This window comes from Monodon monoceros, unplaced genomic scaffold, assembly GCF_005190385.1.
Source record: "Monodon monoceros isolate NGI ecotype Baffin Bay Population unplaced genomic scaffold, NGI_Narwhal_1 Super_Scaffold_6, whole genome shotgun sequence".
NCBI lineage: Eukaryota > Metazoa > Chordata > Mammalia > Artiodactyla > Monodontidae > Monodon > Monodon monoceros.
In genome coordinates, this window is record NW_021703783.1 from 87,972,015 (window position 1) to 87,985,680 (window position 13,666).

The following is a 13,666-nucleotide window of genomic DNA, read 5'->3' on the forward strand; positions in this document are numbered from 1 at the left end:
CTGTCTACCCCCAAAGCCCTTACATGTCATTTTGTTGGGGGGGAGACCTATAGAGGCCTTTTCTCCTTCAGCTCAGATGCATAGTGAAAGGATGTGGCTACAAGGAGAATTAAAGTTCATTCTGTTGTCTTTTGTTCCAGTAAGAGGGCCCCAGCTGGGGCAGGTGGGATGCTGGCCAGGCAGTACACTTGTAAGTCTCTTTGCAGCTTCACATTCAAACTCTTCTTCCTGCAGGGAGGTGACCCGTGTCTCACTGTGGGGCAGGTTCAATCTGGTTTGGGAAGCTCTTCTCCTGGAGGTGCTCAGGGGAACCCGGTATTTAAGGACTCCTCTGAACCAAAGTAGCTGCTATTATGACCCTCAATGTGACACTGGGGCTGCTTGTTTTTTAGAAATTGGCTGCATTGATTTCTGCCCGATGTTACATGTTGCCTGACTGTCTGAGAGGCACTGAGGCGAGAGAAGACAAGAGCTGATCGAAGACAGAGTGGAGTATTTCTATGTGGCAGCATTAGAGGGGATGCAGAATCTGCCCCAGATATTCCCTCTCTCCTCTGACCTAACACAATGCCTACGGTTCCACTATGAGCGTCAGAGTAAGTTCAGAGCCAGAGGAACCTGTAGAGACACAAACACCTTGGACAGCGGCACATGAGCCCACTGAGACCCACTGTGAGCAAGTGGCTTCCTGAGGTCACACAGAGAGGGAATGGCAGCTTTTTCAGCCCTGTAGCCCCAATGCCAGGCACTTGCAAGTCACTCACTAAATATTTCTGCATTTATTGATTGAGTCTTATACACAGCACTTTCAAAGGAGTAGAATTATGAGGCCACAAAGGGAGAGTAGGAATTCTTAGTAGAGGGAACAGTTGAGGAAAGGTATCAGAGGTAAGAATACAAAAGGTGTGGTTCAGGAATAGGGAGTGATAAGCAGAGTACAGGGTACACCTAGGGTCTAATGAGAGATGGGGTCCAAATAGATGGATTAGGGCCACATGGTGGGGAACCCTGAACGCCAGAGTGAGACACTGCACCACTGCCTCTGCTCCATCATCTAGGACCCCCGGACCATTTGCTGAGGATGGCATGTATGGCTTGGCTTCTGTTGAAATCTGTCGTCTTCCTTGATTCCATCATCCATCCATTCACTTAACAGATGTTTACTGAATGCCTACAACATGTGAGGTACTGGGCTAGGCTCTGGGGATGCAGTAGAGAATGAGATGAAGCAGGCTCCTGACCTCATGAAGTTTATATTCCCATGGGATATAACACAGCAAACACAAATGAGTGAACAGCTGCCCAAGTACAGACTGTGCTACATGCTCTGAAGAAAAGAAGCAGCGTGATGTGACAGGTACCAAGTTGAAGGTAGAACGTTAAATATGATGATCAGGGAAGGCCTCTCTGAGGAGGTGACATTTGAACTGAGACCTAAAAAAATGAGATGGAGCCAGCCATGCAGAGCGATGGGATAAGGCTGGTTCAGCTAGACAAAACCGCAAGTATAAGACTCTACAGATAAAAGAATAAGATAAAAGGATCAGAAATGACCTGGGTAATCTCAGTCATGGGTAAAAAGAATTGGGGGGATCATAGGAAGGAGTCTTGGACACTCTGGACAAATTAAAAACAGGACAGATCCAAACTATAATAACAGAACAAAGTCCCCTCAACATCTAGGTTAAGCTCAGTGGTTCTCAAACTTGAATGAGTATAAGAATCATCCAGAGAGTCTGTTTAAAAAGCACATTCTGGGGCCTCCCTGGTGGTGCAGTGGTTGAGAGTCCACCTGCCGAGGCAGGGGACGCGGGTTCGTGCCCCGGTCCGGGAAGGTCCCATGTGCCGCGGAGCGGCTGGGCCCGTGAGCCATGGCCGCTGAGCCTGCGCTCTGCAACGGGAAAGGCCACAGCAGTGAGAGGCCCGCGTACTGCAAAAAAAAAAAAAAAAAAAAAAAAAAAAAAAGCACATTCTGGGGCTACATCCCAAGATATTTAGAAAATTTTTAAACAAACACCTGAGTTGCTTTTGATGCAGGTCATCCTCAGAGCACATTTGGAGAACCATTGAATTAAAGAGACAAGAAGGGAGGACACAGAAGGAGCGTGACAGGTGTGGGGTGCCAGGGGAGGGAATGAATCAGAGTGAGGATGTGAGGCTATACCATCAGCATCCTGCTTCCGTACCTTGTTGTGACCTGTTTGTTCTGGCTTCTTCGTACCCAGATTGGCAAGCTGAGTCATAATGACAGCAGTGGATGCTAAAGAGCTCCATTCTGGGAACCCTGGAATCCCTGAGGACAGCAGGATGGAGAATTGTTTTGAGATGGAGGCAAATTATTGCCAATCAGACCCCACTAGTAGTCATCACACCCACATTTCCCTCCACCACATCCTCTTTGAGATTCAGGTTAAAAGAAAATTCCTGGCTTTCAGGAGGAGAAGGAGTTAAACGTAATGCATTTTCAATGGGCTTGAGGTCCCACTGGACCAGCTGGATGTCCTTGGGAGCATGGCGTGGGCTGCTGAGGGGCTCTTCAAAATAGGGCAAAGTCAGTAGCAAAACAATTGGCCATATCATTCCAAACCCATCTGAGCAAATTACATGGAAAACAAGCAAGAGAGAGTCATTCTGATTTATATAAGTATATGTTGCAGATTTCATTAAGATTAGGCCAGCTTTGCAGTTATCACTTGCTGGGTTGTTTGCCTTGTTCTTGATTTTCATTTGCAAATGCCCATTAGCCTCATAAAGGACTCCCGGTGGCAGGAAGTAAAGCCAACCCTCTCTAGGACCTAAGCCAAGGAGATGCCTACCTGGGGACACAGCCTAGAAAAGACCTCAAAATAGATCTTCTCCAGGTACCTAAAGGCAAAAGAGTTGCAGACATACCAGTATAAAAGCCTTCTCAAATCAGAGTCTTTCTGAGGGCTCCAGGCAAGACAAAAGACCAGATCACCACCTCTCGGTGCTCCCACTTGCAAATGGGCACCCAGCCAGGGGGACACTCAGAGCCGGTGAATGAGATGATGGTGGCTCTCCATGTCCATTGGGCAGTGATTCAACAATTCCTTTCAATTCAGTTATTAGGCCAAAGGGGGCAGACAGTAAGACAGACATCAGGGATACGAAGACAAAAAAATTAAAATGTTAAAATTCGTTGCCCTAAAGGAATTTGTTCTGACTTAGAGACCGATATATAAACATGATTTCAAATTGAGAGAAGCGAAGAAATTCTAATAATGCTGTACATGGCCAAGAGATCTGGGTTTTATCAAGCAGTCTAGAGGTTTTCAAGTCTTCTAGAAACAGCATCTTTTATTTTTCCAAATGGGTCTTATGCAGAGCCTCACACAGTTTTTAGAATGGTCTTTCTAAAATGTCCATCTGACCATATCATTCCTTGGCTTAGCACAAGGGTCTGCAAACTCTTTCTATAAAAGCTCAGATAGTGTATGTTTTAGACTTTTTAGGCCAGACAGCCTCTGTTGAAACTACTCAACTCTGTCTTTGCAAAACTAATGAAGAGCCAGACACAGCAAGTATATGAATGGCGATAGCCGTGTTCAATAGAACTGCATTCACAAAAACAGGCAGTCTGCCAGATTGGCCCATGGGTTGTAGTTTGTCCACTCCTGCCTTAGAGTCACTCATAGGCTCCTATCTCCTTAGCATGAGACCCCAGACCTTTTCATGATATGAACCCCAGCACCCAGTTGACCACTCTGCCTGCCCTCAACCACAGCCTCTGCTCCTGCCAAATGGAACTTTTCCATGTAACTTGGAAACACCATGGCCTTTCACAATGCTATGTCTTCTTACGCACTGTTTACTCTAGCTGAATTGTCTTTCATCATCGAGGAAATTCTTACTTCTTCTTCATATTCTAGCACAACTGTTTTCTCGCTATGGTCTGAGTGTTTGTGCCTCCTCCAAAATTGGTATGTTGAAATCCTATTGCCCAGTGTGATGGGGGTACTGGGAGATGAGGCCTTTGGGAGGTGATTGGGTCATGAGGGCAGAGCTCTCGTGAATGAGATACATGTCTTTATTGAAGAGGCCCAAGAGAGTTCCCTTTCTCCCTCTACCACATGATGGTGCAATGAGAAGCCTGCAACCCAGAAGATTACACTCACCCAACCATGCTGGCACCTTGATCTTATACTTCCAGCCTCTAGAACTAGAAGAAATAAATTTCTGTTGTTTATAAGCCACCCAGTCTATGGTATTTAGTTATAGCATAAGCCACCCAGTCTATGGTATTTAGTTATAGCATAAGCCACCCAGTCTATGGTATTTAGTTACAGCAGCCGAAGCCGTATAAGACACCCCTCAACTCACTTGTTTTTGCAACGTCTGATTATTTTGAAACACTGGTTGTCTCTATGCCTACCTGTTGCACCAGAGGCCACATCCTTACTCTTCTCTGGATCCCAGCTCCCAAGACTAAGGAACGTTTGATAAATGAAACAACTTCATCTCAGGGAAAGCTATAGCACATTCAAAGTTCATGGCAAGTTTGATAGGGGCCAATGTCGTCACCCTGGGAGTCAAATCTGGTGAGTGGGGACCACAGCAGACATCTCAGGAAGAAGCAATACTTGGAGTCATTTAGGTAGAAGCCAGAGAATTCCAACCAGCCTGTATTAGAGCAGGCTTCACTGTTCTGTGGAGACAGATACAATGGTGAGACAGACAGACATGGACAGCTTTTCAGAAGCCCATCAAGTAGGCTGCAGGGAGTGGGGACAGATCGGGATCAAGTTCTAGTGCTAGGAGGGACACTGGAGAGTCAATCAGAAGGCAAGACAGAATGAGGAAATAGAGAAGAGAAAAAGAAAGACACCCCCCCACCCCCGCCCCCAGCCAGGCTGTGGGAATCGAGGTAGCAAAACTCTAATGCCAGATGCCACTCACTGGTACATTGGAACTCATCACTATTCTGTTCTGCTGGCTTGGATACCCCTGGATCTTAGAGTCAGTATCGTTGAGCATCACAGCTGACATTGACTGGGTCTATGGTCAGATGGCCCTGAAGCTTAGATTTCATAGCCCAGTTGAGGAACCCCAAGGCCCCCAAATGGTATAGAGATGAGCCTTCATCAGAGTCGATATTGCCAGAGACATGCCTTTCCTTTCTTTTGACATGGTGCTACCATTTTATCCTGTGAACTGAAGAAAAACAAAAACAAAACCCACCATAGTCAAGTCCTCTTCACTGAGATTCCTTTTAGCTTTCTTCTTTAACCTTCAATATTCTCTCCATGAACACCTTGTAGAGCCTCCTTCTAAGCTTTTTTGGGTTTTGGGGTTAGAGTTCAGCCTTCCCACACCAAGAACAGACAACAAAGGCTGTCTACCAGGGAGGATTTACACATTCGGCAGCCCAGCTTCTCTTTCCTCTTCTCCATTAAAGACAGAAGGGGCTGCAGAAGCATCGATCTCTGAGTGGTCTGTGGCCAGGAGGTGGAGAGATAAAACTGCTTTGTTGAGGACCCAAGGGAAGACTGGGCTGTGGCTGCCTGAGTTTTATCAAAAGAAAAATGGTTACAGCACTTCTATTTTTCTTAATAAATAATGCAAGAAAAAAAACCCTTGTAAGTAAGAATATAAAATTAAATTCGCCAAATACGCTGAGAGCTGGTCCTTGGAGAAACTTTTATCTTTGCTGCACAAACACATCACCTTGGGGGTACCAGGCAATTACTGTGTGCCACAGATTAAACGTGTTCTTGTGTAGACAATATTATCTGGCACCAGAGACAGGAAACTCCAGTACCTGTTTTAGTAAACACAATTCCAAATTTTGAGAGAGGACTTCTAGCGGCTCTTCATGGTTGTTGCCAACAGGACCAGTCCAAGTTCCCAAATGGTGGGACTCGTCAAGCCACCTGGGAAGGGGTGAAGTGAAGAGAGCAGGCATCCTCCGGGGCTTCTGATAGATTGACATTTCTCAAATTTTGGTCTGGACAGTTTGTGGAAAAACACTGACATTCACTAGCATATCCATAAAGACCATAAGGCCAGTTTTGTTTTTCTAAAATGAATTTAAGTTATTTTTAGGGAATAATTCATTCTCACTTGTATGTATATAAACACATACATACTCGCTTATCCAAAACTGTAATAATTTCATTTGGAAGAATGATATGGCATAGTCATGGAGCCCCCACCAATTTCAGGCTGGTGTCAAATACTGTTCAGGGGAAAGTAATGTGGATGTTCAAATATGTTGCATGTTGGAAAAAGAAGGTAAGCCAGACCCATTCCTCTGTTTACTATCCTAGTTCACTATACCTTTGTCAGATGCCAGGTACTGGGTGTCAGCAGAATAAAGACAGCTATCACTCTGCTTGTCAAAACTATGTCTTCCCCGGGAGGGGCCCATCTCCCGTGGGACTGCAAGGGCCTCTTGAAGAGAAGAGCCTGGTCAGCTTGCTGCTCTCTGACAATTCAAGACTTTTACGGTTTAGTTTGAGGCTCTTTTTGAAAAACAAAATTTCTGATCAACTGCTCGCTACAACTGAAGTGTTACTTTGTCAAAATATTTATTCCTTTGTGTGACATGCTAGATTCCCATGGATGTAGCTGATCATTTCTATTGCAAATATTACCTAACTTTACTATAAACTAATAAACTATTTTTGCATTAAAAAAAAAACTATGCCTTCAGTAGATGCTTCACTCCAGATGACCACATGTGATCATTTAAGTACTGTTTTACCATTGGGTACTATAAGTTACTAATGTTCTAGTCTTTAATGGTAACCAGGGCTTCACTACCTTCAACGTAGCCAGGTCACATAACCTATTTCAGATTTTCATCCTTGGGAATCCAATGGCTATAACCATTTCTGGCACCACGTATTGTATCCATCAGGGCTTAGCTACAGATGGCAAGACTTCTTCAACAATTTTTGAGAGATTTAATACAGGGAATTATTAGAGGAGCTAGAGATGCAGGCTGTAGATATGTCCTTCAAGATTGATTTCTAGAATAGCACTGTAGAATTGGCTACCAGAGGAATTACTGCCTGTATCACAGGAAGGATGCTAAAGGCTAGGAAGGCACTGCAGGGACTCTTGGTTCCAAGGTCATATCAAGACTGCAAGGCCGGGCTTCCCTGGTGGCGCAGTGGTTGAGAATCTGCCTGCTAATGCAGGGGACACAGGTTCGAGCCCTGGTCTGGGAGGATCCCACGTGCCGTGGAGCAACTAAGCCCGTGAGCCACAACTACTGAGCCTGCACGTCTGGAGCCTGTGCTCCACAACAAGAGAGGCCGCAATAGTGAGAGGCCCGCGCACCGCGATGAGGAGTGGCCCCCGCTCTCCGCAACTGGAGAAAGCCCTCGCACAGAAACGAAGACCCAACACAGCAAAAATAAATAAATAAATTACTAAACTCCTACCCCCAACATCTAAAAAAAAGACTGCAAGGTCAATACCAGCAACACAATGCCTCCTATGTTACAACCTTCCCTGCCTAACCTGGGTCTGATTCAAGTGCTGTCAAGTGTGTCTGAAAGCAAAACCAAACATCATATCCAAAACCTTAGCTCCAAGGGAGTCTAAGAAATCCACTTTTAGTTTTCCAGTCTCTGTAGCACTGAAGAAAGGACACTTGAAGGAGGTGGCCAGAAGAAGTGCAGGGAGCAACCTATGGTAACTACTTCTCTACCACTATGAGCGCCATCCAGGTTCTCAAATTGTGAGTCAGCTAGCCAACAATTTGCTGAGGTCTTTTTGTGCACAAAGTACCTTAGGGGATACAGAGATGTATGAGGTGTGTCTAAAGTAAGATGTTCGCTGACTTCACCTGAATTAATGCATCTGGAATGAAAGCTCATCTTCAAAGGGGAACACTTTGCGGATCTTACATGATACAGTCTTGCCTTAGAACTTTTCTTAGATCTTCTATTAGGAATGGCCTGTACTTCATAAGCGTACGCTCAAATGTACACTTGAAAATCAGGCTGATCGTTTGAAAATCTTGCCTGTCAGGGTACTATCTCACGTTTGCTATGCGCCAGGCACTGTGCTATGTTTTTTACACACCTTATCTTTTTTCAATGGCACAACAGTGAAATACACGCTATTACCATTTCCACTTCACTACAAGAAGTGGAAGCTTGGAAACGTTACGTGATTTTCCAAAGTCAAACATTTTCTAAGTGTCAGGTAGGAGATGGGAACTGAGGGCTTTGTGGCTTCAAAGACCTTTCTCTTCCTATAACATTATGTTCCTTTCCTAAACTAAGAGGATGGAGTTTCTCCATATTGCCTGGTAGCCCACCATATTGCTCAGGCTTGGATCCCAGTGACCTTCAACTCTTTCCAAATAGGGCATCCTCTCCGTGCACAAAGATGTCTTTGAGTTGGTTATTCTTACTGAAGAAATTCGAGTCAATATGGCCCAGAATCTGCAGCTTCCTTAGGTGGCTACCCAAGAAAGGGATAATAATCAACCACATATAATAATCAGAGGATGTGTAATCAATATCTATCAAGTTTTATAAGGTGATTTGTGCTTATTTAAAATTTAGACATGTTGCTTCATTATAACACCTTGGTAATATTTGGCTCCTGTTTTCATGTTATACGTAATTTGTTCCCTCCTTCACCTTTTTCCATCCTGATACAATACAATATTGAAGTTTAATACATGCGTTCAATTTAGTTTTGATTCCTGGATCATCCAGTTGCTAGTAGTAGAGACTTGAGCTACTTATGCTCTCTTAAGCCTCATTTTTCTCATAAATAAAATGGTGGTAGCAGTAGAACCTACTTTATATGGTTATTTATAGAGTGGTTGAACAGATTAAATCTGATAATCATTGAAAGCATTAGCATTCTCTCTGATAAATAGTAAACACTGAATAACTGTGAGATATTATTAATTATTAATCATATAAAAACTTTGCACTTGGTGCCTTGAAAGTTCTCATCTTTGCTAATTCAACAAACACTTGCCAAGCACTGGAGATTAAAAAGGAGTCTGGTATGGCCTCAGCCCTCTAGTTGTTCACTATGTGTGGAGGACACAGATCTGTAAATAATTCAATGGAGGTAGAAGTCTATAGCATCCGTCCGTGGTGCATATCTAACCTGGCTACAGTGCAGGTATGGGAGTGAGTGGATAGTTCTACTTGGCTGTAATACCTGGGGAAGCTTCAAAAAGGTGATGCTTGAGATGAATCTAGAGAGATGGATTCCAGAGGGTGAAAAGAAAGGAAATTCCAGACAGAAAGAAAAGTAGGGACAAAATCAAGCTGACGTGAAGGGAAACATGGGCAATGGAGCAGATCTCAAGCACGGGGTGGGAGGCAGGTGAATTTACAGCATGGTGGGAAATCACCATAAACAGTTACATACGATGTCAGTTCACATAGCTCTAAACAATATTAATCTCAGCGCTCCACGTGGCCCAGTCTCTTCAGAGTCACATTCAAAGAGTCCAGGTGCCAAGAGGTAATTAACGGCAATCAAATTTTTCCCAGCTGTCTTCCTTTACATGTTAAGGGGTGGGGATACAATTGACTCTAATAATTCCTAGTAATTCTTTTTATAAGTTGTGTGTCCCTCTCCCTAAACTCTCACACTCAGCAGAATCTTTCCCCTGTCCACTCCCCGAGTCCCTGCATGCAACTTCTTCATGCAACGTTCCTCCTTCCACCACTCCAGCCACCACCACCCCAGGCACCTGTTGGCTCACACCTGCTGGCCAGTCCAAATGGCACTAACATGCAATTCTCAACCTTGTTATGCTACAAGACAGCACAGAAGAGGCACTGATATGCTGATGGAGTTCCGGTGGCTTTGAAGAAAAAGAAGCCACCTCTATCTCAGTGGCTCATCGAAGGCCTAGGGCAACAAATGGCACAAGAGTTGGAATTATGCTGTTTGAGAGAATTTGGACAGGTGGAAAAGGAGGAAGAGGTTACTGGGGGGAAGAAGGACAGAGGGTAACGGACCCAACATTGATACATCGTTTCCATGCATTGGGGCTGGTTGCGTCCCCTTTGCTGTCATCATGCCTGTGCTGCAGGTTTTCTGAGGGAACACAGCATTATGGAGGTGGAAGGAAACTCAGCTATTCTGTTGTCCTGGTCTCTAGCCTTAGAGATAAAATTAAGACCCAGAGGGGAAAAAAAAGGACATACGGACTCTTGCTTAAAATTCCAAGCTTTACTTTTCCTGAGAATCACTTCTTTGACCAATCAGCTCTTTGACCAGAGTTCCAATCTAGATTCATCATCCCCAGGAAACTGTGCTGTTACTAGTCATGATTGTGAATATATAGTCACAAAAATGTATGAAATAGGCAGATGTGCATTTGTGTCTTCCTTTTTTTGTTTGTTTGTTTGTTTTTTTTTTTTTTTTTTGCAGTACGCGGGCCTCTCACTGCTGTGGCCTCTCCCGTTGCAGAGCACAGGCTCCGGACGCGCAGGCTCAGCGGCCATGGCGCATGAGCCCAGCTGCTCCGCGGCATGTGGGATCTTCCCGGACCGGGGCACGAACCCGTGTCCCCTGCATCGGCAGGCGGACTCTCAACCACTTCGCCACCAGGGAAGCCCTGTGTCTTCCTTTTAAAAGGGATTGACTCCCTGGGGTATGTGCTTCAGGTTTCACTTTACCAAGGATGGCACTGGGGGAGGGGGTGGGGGGAAGACAGTGTGGAATGAGAATTTTCTGAGCTGGGACTAACTCTAATTCTACCTGGGCTCTGCCTCTTACCGGTATTATGGTCAAGTTACTTGGCCTCTCTGAGCTTCCGTTTCCCAATCTGGAGAATGGAGTGTGTAGTTACACCTTCCTCCCTGTGTTGTAAGTATCGACGGAGGTCATGTGCCCAAAGCACTTGGAAGAGGAACTGGCACCTAACCCCCCTGCTCAGTCAGTGCTAGCTAATGTTAGTAGTTCTGCTGAAGAAACAAATTTTGCAAGTGCCTTGCAGCAAAGACATTCTAATATGCTCAGTGTCTACTTCAATCTTATTTATTGTGCTTACCTTGCCTTCTGAGCCGTGGTCCGTATTCACAGGCAAGGGGTTCCGTTGGCAGCTGCAGCATTGATTGTGGGACCACCTGGGACCTTTGGGCCTTTAGGCTGGGCCCTTCCTCGAGACGGCCATGTCACACGGCCCTTGGGGGGCAGGGCTCTGCCAGGTGTGCCTGGTGTGGAGTGTGCAGGCAGCAGGGCTGGTGTAGCCTCCGTCCTGGCTGGGCAAGGTAAGCGGGCAGATGTTGGCTCTAACACAGATGTTGCCCAGGAGAGAAGCAGCCACTGGTGTCAGGATTTGCTAATTACATTGCCTGCTGGCGTGTTTTCACACAGCCCTGGAGTAGCTCTGGCGGTTAGAAAAGAATGTTTCCTGCCTCTCATTTTGTGGCAATTTTCCCCCCAGTGACAAAGCCTGGCTCAGTTACAAGATTTGTTTTTCAGACAAAGGCTCTTGTGCTGTGCCTGGTTTTCCCAGCAGGACAGCTCTTAGACTAGAGAGAAAATCCACTTGGCCAAGTTCACCTGGCAGCCCGTGAGCTCAGTAGGGCTACTCCTTCCATTTGGACACCAGCTTCTTCCACTGGACCTTCTCTCTTAAAGGTAAGACACACTGAGGATTTAGCTTGTTCCATGCCAGAGAACTCACCAAAACTCACCACACACACCCTTTAATCCAGTGTGTTTACCATGTCTACTATAATACTTCTGCCTCTTTATTCCAAGCATGGCTGTGTTTCCCAGTGGGAAGGGATAGCCTTTGCTATCAGAAGTGTTGAGTCTGAATTCTGGCTCTGCCCCACCACAGTTTTGTGACCTTGGACGAGCGATTTCCCTTCTCGGGGCTCAGTCACCTTGCGTGTAAAATGTGGATAGTACAGCCTACCCCTTCGTATTGCAAAGATTACAGGAGTTAAGTTATGCAAATCACTTGTGCCTGGAGCATCGTAAGTTCTCATTAACATCCCCACTATTATTTCATGTAACTAGCTGTAGAACAAATAAAGTCACGGCTCTTTTAATAGTACAGTTAATTTCTCAAGCTTCCCATATGCCCAGATTATCAAGAAGCCCAGAGTTTCCTATGGGGGCCTTCCCCATTTCTCCTGAATGCTCCAAGAATGTTTAATCAGCACAAAAAAGGCGGCTGTGTTTGCAGATACTTTACAGAGAGATAGATGATCTATCTATAGAGGCTGCTGGCTGGATCACCAGCCAGCAGACGAGCCTCTATTTCCTCCCCTTGCTTCATACAGGGTTGACTTTAAAATCTGGGCCACATTGTCCAGTGAAAGCAGATCTTTGGTCCAGCGTCTATCCTTTAGATACAGTGACACTTGAACTGCAGGTACTACTACGGATCCTGGGCCATAGCCGGTTAGTTTAGATAACCGTGTCCCATGCAATCATCAGAGAGGTTCTAATAACACTGAAACTTAAAAGCAACAGGCTCAAAATAAATGCTGGCTCCTTTGCTACCCACAGGCTCCTTAGCCTCCTTGCAAACGTGTTCTCCCTCATTACCAGCGACTGGCTTTATGTCTACTGACACTGTTCCTTATCTTTATACCTTAGTTCTCCAACTAGAAATGAGATTTATTTGTACCTCAAGGGGGAAAAACATAACAGGGTCAGGTAGAGAGACTCAGAATACCGTGGAGATGAATTATGCAGACTCAGAATCCAGACGATCTGTGTTCAAATGCGGTTGCCTCCTGTGTATCCTTGGGCAATTTACTTGACCTCTCTGGGTCTCCAACCCCACATCTGAAAAATGAAGATCCTAATAGTAACTCATAAGGCTGTAGGGATTAAATTTTTTTGATACACACAAAGCACTGAGACAAGGCTTGGCATCTACGGAGCACGCCATAAAGGTGAACTCTTCTAATTCCTAGATCTATCACTACTTACCTATGTGACTACGGGCAACACATTGTCCCTCCAACTTTAGCTTCCTGGTACGTTACATGGAACAGATGGAAATATAACCATATGCTGAGTCATAAGATCTGGTTTCCGGTCCCAATCTGGCCCTAATTAGCTCGGGATATTGACTAGTAATTCTATTTCATTATGCCTCCATATTCTCACCTATAAAACAAGAGAGCAGGGTCCGATCATCTCTAAAATCCTGTGAGTCTAAAGATAGGTGTTTCTATTATCTTAGTATATTGCTGAGTAGAGCTCAATATCAATGATCCTTTAAACCCATAATGTAGTTTTTATTGTCCATATATAATTACAATTACTTCATGGGGCTGTATCAAATGGGAGTATACATAGAGTCTCATTTGCTATTTACAAGCACTGTATGGGAAAATAATATTGACAAGAACCACTGACATTATTTCAGCGCTTACCATGTGCCACATTCTGTGTTAAATACTTTACACGCTCTGCTTCCTTTAAGCTCCACAATGGCCTTGTGAGTTAGCTATTACTCTCATTCCTCGATGAGAAATCGAGGCTCAGAGGTTTAAGTAACGTGCTCAGTGCTACACAACCAGCAAGTGGGAGAGATGGGGTTCAAGAATGGGCCTAATGCCGTATGCTAACACATATATATGGAATCTAAAAAAAAAAAAAGGTTCTTAAGAACCTAGGGGCAGGACAGGAATAAAGACACAGATGTAGAGAACCGACGTGAGGACACGGGGAGGGGGAA